Genomic DNA, 9486 nt, shown 5'->3' on the forward strand with positions numbered 1-9486 from the left:
GAACTGTATTCAACGACTTCATCGCCTCCAAAAGTCCAGATACTACGGAATAAATAACTTGTTTTTCGTTGGTTAAACATGTGTAGATTCCAATGGTTCATATTTCTACTAATAAAGTTTTGAACTGAGATATGCCACTTTAAGAATGCAGGTTGAAATCCGACACTAATTTCCAGAATAATATATATATTATTTATATATATATGTATATATATATATGTACACGTATATATATACAATACGAAATGACGAAGTTACCGCGTCCAAAACACATGGCTGAGAAACATCAGCGGAAACCACTTCATAAACGTATCCTTTACGAAGTTTCTTTTTAGCCGTCAAAGGATTGAGCTAAAAAGTATGTAGTGAGGCTTTTACCAACTTAAAGCATTATTTATTTAAGAATTAAAAATCTTATTGGACCAGAGTGATCATTTTGCTGACGCTTGGAATTCGAAGATGTTTTTGTGGTTTTGTTGGTTCCACGCATATCAACTTTTTTATTGCTGATACACGTCTAAAAATAATGTGTGCCGATATCTGTTAAAACAAACACGATTAAAATAATTAGAGAAATTCGTATAGTAAAACATTTGTGAATATAGATCCTTTTAACAAGGAAAAAAGTTCACAACGGTTTAAAAAGTAGTGGAATCATGTTCTATAGTTTTCGCCCGCACTGGAGTAGGTAAACATTTTTGTTCATTAAAAGTAGTACGGTACCAATTGGAGGCAAGACGGCTAAAGAAAAAGTGGCGGGACCCGCACTGTAAAGACAATTAATCTCAGCACTTAAATAATCAAGTATTGTATAAAATAGCCATATAGCTGGCATTCCTAATTGATATACTTGTCAATATGAAACATATTCGAAAAATTCAAACATAATTTATTCATAACTACCTTAGTATTGACTGAAGACTTCTTTCGTGAAGTAACATGATGGCGTCGGGCTACGCTTGAACTGTTTGATGACTTTTGGAACACAGGGTTATCTTAAATATATAATTGCAAATAATATAGTAGGATGACGCTAACGTATGAAAAACATCGACCCCTTCTTAGAGAGCCGTTCGAAAAAAGTAAGATTAATAACAAGTTTTTATAGGGCCAAAAAGAAAATGGGGAAAGCGATGCAAAAGCAAAAAAAAACAGAATAGTTGAGTAATATAAATTTATAAAAACTTATTCCTATAATATATCACGCGCCTAGTAATGCAATTGTGATTTCACTTAATGTACTTCTCAGTAAATAAAGAGTATATACGTGTGTTTATGACTTTGTTTCAAAAAAGCAACGAATTTGAGAACAACACCTTGAGCAGATGCTGTTCCTTGGAAAAAAATATGAGATCTTTCACACGCACCATTTATGGAATCCGACGTAATGTCACATGTACCAACTTGCTGTTTTTTATTATTATCTCTTTCCTGTAAATACTTAGGTAAATTCAGTAAAAAAATCATACAAAGGTAAACAGCAAATAAAGAATAAAATGTAAATATTGGACCACATACACTTTTTGGGCAAGTTATTTCTTTTTTTAATAGTTCTGATAACTGCAAAAATCTCGTTTCAATCCCTGCCCTTGTATTTACAGAATTTAAAACTTCTGTGGACGACTCTAAAAAATAGAATTTCTGAAGTCACTTACTTCACCTTTATCCATTTCGAAGTCACAAGAACTGAAAGCACCTGAAACCACACTGAAAACTTATTGTATTATCGAGACTTATTGAACACTGATAAAAAATGCATTAGTCAGAAAAAAATTTATATATATATACTATGAAATTCACATATCTTACAGACAATTTCACATATTGGCTGGGATATCAGCTACGAAGAATGCGCCAACTGATGTTGGCAATTCGTTCGTGTTGACGCATTCTCCGTCAAATGGTAAATCTACTCATTAGTTCGATGGTTCGATGCGCTGATTTTAAAGGGGGCGTAGGGTGTCACAGATGGACAGGAAACTTGTCTAGACCCGAACGTAAATAAACTTCATTATTTGTTGTTTTGATGAAGCTAAGGGGACTGTACTGGAGCCCGAGTTATGTTCTTAGTAGGGGAAACAGTTGTGCGTAAAATATTAGGAGATAATTTGGCCGCAAAAGGATCGAGAAGTTCGCCAAATTGTAGGTTGAAGCAGATTGTAAGTATAAAACTTTTGGATTTCATATATGCCTCAACTTCGTTGCAACTTGTCCGCGAGGATTTTTTTTCTCTGTGCATGGCTGTACCAACATTATTCCTTGACAGATTTTGCCAGATAAAAGTTGAATCAATCATCATAAAGAAAAAAATTAAGTGGCAAGATGTAGAACAAATTATCATCAACATTAGAACTAAAATTTGACTATATATAGCGCTTCTTACTCACAGCTTGTTTTTATTTTTCTGCCATTCTATGAACACAACAATCAACAAAACCCACGTGGCACCTGACGAGCAGACCAACAAATTCAAGAAATCATAGAGTGGAGCAAATACATAGCGAAGGCTAACCAATTAACTACTCACTGTGTTAATCAGCACTATCACTCAACCACTGAACCATTTGCTACGCACTCAGAATTCGAACGACTACAACTATTTCCGATAAAAAGGATTGCATCCCCAATCGACATAAGCGTATAATCGGAGAAATAGATCCCAGCGTAATAAGAAATCCTCATCTAGAAAACCTATAACAACATTTTGAGAGCAACGCTTATCTTAGATGGCATTGGTTAAACCCAGCTACTTATAAAGTTGGACAGATTCCCATTTTTTTACCATTGAGTTTTTCCTTCTGTCCTTTTCCTTCTGTCCCAATTTTGCGTCACACTAACGCTGCAAGATCTTTATTTTTTGCAAAATTCCATCCATAGGCAACACCACATATCATTGTATGCTCTTCAATTTGGGATTTCACAAGGAATTTAGACACCTGTTGCTTGCTTACTTACTTACCTGGAAGGAACTAAGTACTTTATGAACTGGAAAACTTTTCGCATGTCGTTGAGTCCACAAACTGACACAGCCTGGATATAATAGCTTGTACTCAATCAAATGTACACTATACTTTATAGAAACTCATTCCTTAAGCACATCACAAAACCTGCGTTTTCACCTTATTGCATACCTCTGAACAGGTTAGGTTTGCCTATTAGTTCGATCTTGTAGCTATTTCCACCTAACAAAAGAAAGCGAAAAAAAGCTCTGTTAACAACTCGTCGACCTGGCGGACCCATTCACAGGTATCGAAATTCTTTTTGTTGTATGCCTTTTTTTATTATAGAAGCCCAAGTACCACATTACCTGAATTTCAGAAGTTCGCTGTTCGATTTGTTTCTTCGCATCATACGAAGGGCTTCATGTTTGCGTGTGGTTTCGGTTACTGCTTGATGATCGTAGTTTTTTTTGAATTTATTTTAATGTTCGTCAAGAAAGATTTTTCTGGTACGCTGGGATAGTCGTGCTAAAACGTTCTCAGGCTTTTGCCAAAAGCATTCAAAGCAAGCTTTTCAGACAATTTATAGCTAACCTTTTATGCTCGTAAAGATTACCTGCTTTATTAGTCCAGGGTAGCTTCTAACCACGTCCATGCGCCCTTTGAAGGCGCTTCTTTACCGCTGTATTATTTACTTCCTAGAATGGCTTTTTGAAACGCAATAATTTTCAATAAAGCGCTATGCACGCGACATTGTAGAAGAAGAGGTTTGCGGTAAACCAATTGACTAAGCAAAAAAAATTATGTGGTTTTCGTTCTATTCTTGCTTGGAAAGATTTTTCACCATATTTTTTATACTTTCATATCTTAAACTGTCTTTTATCGCTAACAATTCATCAAGTGCTTACATGACAACCACTTAGCTCGGGTTCCTCCAACAAATCTGTTTGCTACCAATCTTGATATTGATCTGTTTTCTTCACTTCTTAATTAATCTCTGCTTTTATTATTTCACATGAATATTGCCAATCAAACACCTAATTTTAAAGAGCTCGACAATGTCAATGAATAATGAATCGACCTTCGATAAATTCACTCTCGAGAGATTATGAAAACGATGAATATGGCGATTATAATGAATAACCTAAATTATCCGTTTTCTTGAATTCCTCTTTATGCGCAGTTCCTATTTTTACTTACCTTTACCATCGCAGTCCTACGCTCCGATTGAAATTTATAGAGGTGGGATCAACTCTGCTTCAAGAAAAGAAAAAAGATATCGACGCAGAGGACAATGTCTTACTGTCAGAGGAACAACTAAGTGGCTGCTGACATTATTGCTTTCTCATATTTAATATTAATCATTTTTTATTTTTAGTTTAAGTATGCGACCGCTCTACAATTTAGTCACTTTGTGTTTCCTAGGTGAATGGGTGTTTATTGTAACTACGTGCAGATAATCTTGTTAAACAACTCCATAACACAAGTATTGAGGTGTCATCATTGTTTTTTGACTATTACTTATCCATGGCTAATTTTATACAAAAATAGTTATTTGTTTACAGCTTGAATTATAAAATACATGTTTTTATACCTCTTCGATTCTACTAAAGTTTCACTTCTCTTCTCAAGTTCTGGTGGATAAGATGAATTTTCTGGGAAGCAATCCCTCTGTTCCAAAAGCAATTGTGGTTATTTGTGTACATCCACTGTCTCTCCTGTTTCAGGAAATCATATTGTATTATTATATTACATTGTATATTGCTATTGTTTCAGCCACTACTCTTTTGATAGGTCCTAACCGGCATAGACTATGCTTCTCTAGGTAGGGAGGCCAATAGTAGACAATGTAAAGAATTTTACAAAAATCAAAGTATTTTATTGCATGCTTGCCTTATTTATGTTACATTGCCAAAAACTATACATTTAGAGCTTTTCCAGAAAAAAAAAAACATATTTAAATATTTGTCTGTTCTCATGGCCTAATAGCGAAGGGACCGCATATAACTCATATATTAGAACTCAAATTTGGAATTCCCATTTTAAAAGTTTTGGGTTTTAAAGTTGACGCATTTTAGCACAGTTTATGAAATATCGGTGAAACATTATGAGAGTAAGAAATGGGGACTGTTTCCACACGTGGGATACGATTAAACATATATAAGAATGCGCACTTTGTGGATATCCAGCACAAATTATTTAAATGTTTCATTTCAAAGTGAAGTTGAAATGTGGAAATTGAAAAATATATACTAGAAAAAATAAAGTGGATATCAAAACTATGATACTAAGGAACTCCTCACTTTGCCTTCTCCTTGATCAGAAATCACCTGCCAAGACCGAGGGCTACAATGATCAAATGTAGTTAGGTATCACCTACATTAAGGTCAAAATGTTTCATTGAAGACCAGATCATAAATTCTATAAATATTAACTTCAAATTACTGAATTGGACAGAAAGAAGGGAATGCAAACCGCTATATGCCATTAACTTTACATAGCATGAATTGTTCTACAGAATATACGATTGCAATTGGCTTTTGCATCAATACTTGCGTGACAACGCCTAATCTTCATTGCACCTATTTGGCACTCAATTTCTTGTGAAGTTACAGGTGTTTATTGGTTATTGGCATTATTCTTTAAATAGCTAGAAAACTTTAGGAGAAGCGACCATGCTGATACTATAGATGAGGCATTGCAGTATCGCATGAGCGTTGTGAATTTTATGTATATCTACTATTTACTATATGTTACTAAATCTACAAAACGAAAGCCTAACTCTTTTTAGAAATCTCATTTTTCAGGTTATATTGAGTCTATTTGCGTATTTTCATACTTTCCCCTTTTTAACGATAATTAATAAATATTTTTCAAAGCCACTGAAAATGAAAAAAAGTAAAGTAGATCCATAGGTAGAATTGTGTAGTAAAAATGAGAGAAAATAACATGAGTTTCTTGGTGGTAGAATACAACAAGAACACCATATCAAATCTAATTTTTTTACAAAACATGATGATCGACTAAGTTGCAGCACATCAAAATGCCGATAGAATCGTACAAATATGAGAAAGTACGGAGTTTTAAACTATGTTAGCGATAGAATATACATTCACAGTATGACCTAAAATCTCCTTAATGATTGAGCCTCAGAGAGTCTACAGCAATGTATCTTTACCTTTAGTTGTAAAACAATGTCGAATTCTTCTACCTGGATGATCTAGCCGGGAAAGGAATAAACGTTCTTTCAACAGCCAGTTTCCATTTCTCCAGCAAAATAATAATTTAATTTAGTTATCGAAAAAAAAGCCTAGCTAAAAAGTTTTGACGAGTTGTTTCCAACATACTACGTGTGTCAATAGTGTCAATAGGTACTGCTTAGCAAAAGTTGGAAGCTACTGTCTTGTGACAGATATCACAAAGTACCAACACCTTTTATAAAATGCCGAGACTTCAAGATAATTTTCAGCGAAAATGCGTTATGTTTTTATTCTAGTGAGTTAAACCAATTTATTGGCTGTTTCTTCCAGGTTACATGTCTTTACTAGAGTTCACATCTGAATATGGAAAACAAATGTGACAAGTTACAAACAAATCCATACAAATGACAATAGACAATACCATCTCTAAGTTCTTTTCGTAGGCTCAAATCTCCTCGATAACTATTAAGCCAATACTTCTATAATCGATTAACAGGACTATTAACAGGAATACAGATAATACAGGTTTAAGCGTTTAAAGTACATAAAAGGATAAAGTAAAGGATAGAGTGGTCGGCGACGATCAATCCCTGAGGGATACGCCATGCATTGACTTCATTTGACATCGTAGAGGTGATTGAATGCATATCGGGCCTATACAATGACTTGCGGGAGCCAGCCGATGTGTAAAGTCAATGTTTTTAGCCTCCCAGACAAGTCTGGTACCAATTTGCCGACCCCGGAGGGATGGAAGGATTGGTGAGCCCGGGGCGCGGGATCGAATCCAGTGTGTATAGCACGGCACCTCTAACCACTGCGCTACACGCGCCCCTTTATCCTTTTAAACCACATAGGGTGAAAAAAGCATACAAATTCTATTTCTGAACAAATACTATGAACAATGAAAATTAAAGAGAAAACCAGTGGAGGAAGGTTGTTAACAAAATTGTGCCTTATAATAATAAAAATACCACGCATAAAAAAGCTCTAGTCGATTCATAAAAAAAATCTTAAATTCTAAATAAAGCAAATTAATATTCTAGAGGTTGTATTTATTCTTTATTTAACACGACTCGACATCATATTTATCACAACGTGCGAATCTCAGCACTTCTTCGATTCAATTCCATTTCATCGCTTTCGTCATTCAGCAAGGTTTTTATATTTTTACATTGCTTTGGCTGTTCCTTGAGAGTTTTTCGATTTTTTTAATTATCGGTGAAACCTGATGAAATCGATTCTGTCTCGAATCCCGGTAGCCGTACCAGGCAGCTTCAATTTTTTCGTGACAGACAATTGTCATTATGGCGAATTAGAAGAAGATGGTTGGTCACCGACGAGCGTGGTACCAGCAACCCTTAACAGGTGAATGTCATGTGACCTCTGAGTAGGACCTAACCGGTGCTTTGTCTAGTGAATCACCATCGTGATAGTAGACAACATCACTACCACTGCGCAACTTTAAACCAGTCTTGCTGTAACGTACCAGTAAAGAGTACGAGTGCACTCAGAGTGGCAAGCCTGAAAAATATGCTATATGGCGAACTGTCCACACTTGCTACAGCCCTATTCAAAAAAAATAAAGAAAAAACATTTTAAAAAATCAAAGAGCATTATCATCGTTGACGTGCAGTTCACCTGAGCTCTTTTAATTCGCTAGCTTTTCCTTTACGTTTTTGTCTTTCTTTCTTTAAGCTTTCAGTTCTTTAGTTGCTATTAATGCTATCATAAATAGCTTTCTCTTCAACGCCATTTCGTCATCTGAAACATAGATATGATGTAAAATATGCATATGAAGAAAAATAGGTAAAGTACCATCACACTCCACTCATCACAAAGAATTATTAAAGAAATAATCACATTTGCTTCAATTATATAATTTATTCTCAGAAGCGACTGTCTCTTTACCTCGGCATTGCCTCGCAATGCAAACAAGAGGTTGTTGAAATAATATTTTTTTATTACACGTTGGCTGACGTTTCTTTCGGTTTCTTCAGAGCCTGAAAAGAAATGGAAATGAGATTGTCAAGTTGTTATAATGGTCAGCTTCAACAGAGTTTAGCTAAAATCGCACGATACCAAAAATTAATAATATAAGAATTGAACCTTTAAAAATATACCATGTTAGCATCTGATTTCTCATTTTGCACGAAATTTAGTTCTTTCATAATATCCTAGTTGCTAGCATTAAACACATTAAAAACTAAAAAAGCACAGCACAAGTAAATTAAGATTAAATCATTGCCACATTAAAATAGATTAAAGTACGAAGGACATAAACTGTACAAGCTAAACCAGCACTGTCTTCATCCAGTTATATTTCGAGTAATAACACTGCTGGAAAAAAGAATTAGGAGTTAATAATGAAGAACTTGGTAAAGATTACTTGTTTTTAAATTTATCTGATTTGTATGTTTATCTATATGTAGATTCTAATAAGTTTTAATTCAATTAGTTCACTATGAACCGAGATACTTTGGTTCAAAGCTGAATGCAACCGCTATTTTCGCACCGCATAAGTAGAAATTAATTCATGTTGGGGTCTAAGTGTTAGTAAACGAAGGATAAAAAACTTAAGGCAATTCAAACCTGCTACCGTCTTCTGACTTTCCATCAGTACAGACCATTTTACCACTGGAGAATATCATTGCTGTTGTTCACGGCTCAAGTATACGCATAATGACAGCAGCAAAACGCTCAGGATTATATTCTGTGTTACTAGGTGAAGGGCGATCTTGTTTAGATCAAGAGGGACACCTAAACAAATACCTAAGTAATTATATTTCCAAAAACTGGAGAGTATGAGTCAAAGAAATGTGCACCAAGGTTCACTGTGGACACAATATTCTGCAACGTTAGCAGGAATGTCGATGGCACCAGCAGGAGTGGAGGGCGTCAGAACAGCTGATAGATTAGAGGATAGCATATGAATCGCGTCCCCGTAACTCTGCTACTACTTTTGCATTAAATTTGGGAGTTACGTAAAATTCTATAAGTTAAAGTTCTATAAAGAGTTCCATATGATTCTGTAGGAAACAAACGCTCATAATTCAGTGGAGTCATTTGGAAAGATAGGTGCTGACCAAAAGAACCAGGATTCATATCCCATAACAATAAATTTGAAGAGTTCGAATGCATCCTCAGTTAACATAAATCATCAGTTAATTAAAAAATTAAAAGAAAGGCAAAAACCGGAAAACAATATTAGGAAGAAAAGATGTAGCATGAATGAATGAAACAGCGGAGAAAGTGGATTGTTTGTCTTGCTAAGACTTTTTCTTAGAGATTGGACTTCTTGAACCATTCGGAAATATTACCGTGACCGGGTGTCTCTTAACCTCAGCATT

The 9486-nt window shown here is 35.0% G+C and overlaps 1 long non-coding RNA gene across 1 annotated transcript; it reads right to left on the bottom strand.

The window, feature by feature from the left end:
- Positions 1–319: 319 nt before the first annotated feature.
- On the bottom strand, positions 320–1394 carry LOC309798586. Its single transcript, XR_014293209.1, has 3 exons — positions 1368–1394; positions 904–995; positions 320–351 (listed from the first exon to the last, which is right to left on the bottom strand). It is a non-coding gene; the product is annotated as an uncharacterized lncRNA (long non-coding RNA).
- Between the last annotated feature and the right edge of the window lie 8092 nt (positions 1395–9486).

The sequence above is a fragment of the Mesoplodon mirus genome (assembly GCF_964341445.2).
Source record: "Mesoplodon mirus genome assembly, contig: HAP1_SCAFFOLD_4383, whole genome shotgun sequence".
Classification (NCBI taxonomy): Eukaryota; Metazoa; Chordata; class Mammalia; order Artiodactyla; family Ziphiidae; genus Mesoplodon; species Mesoplodon mirus.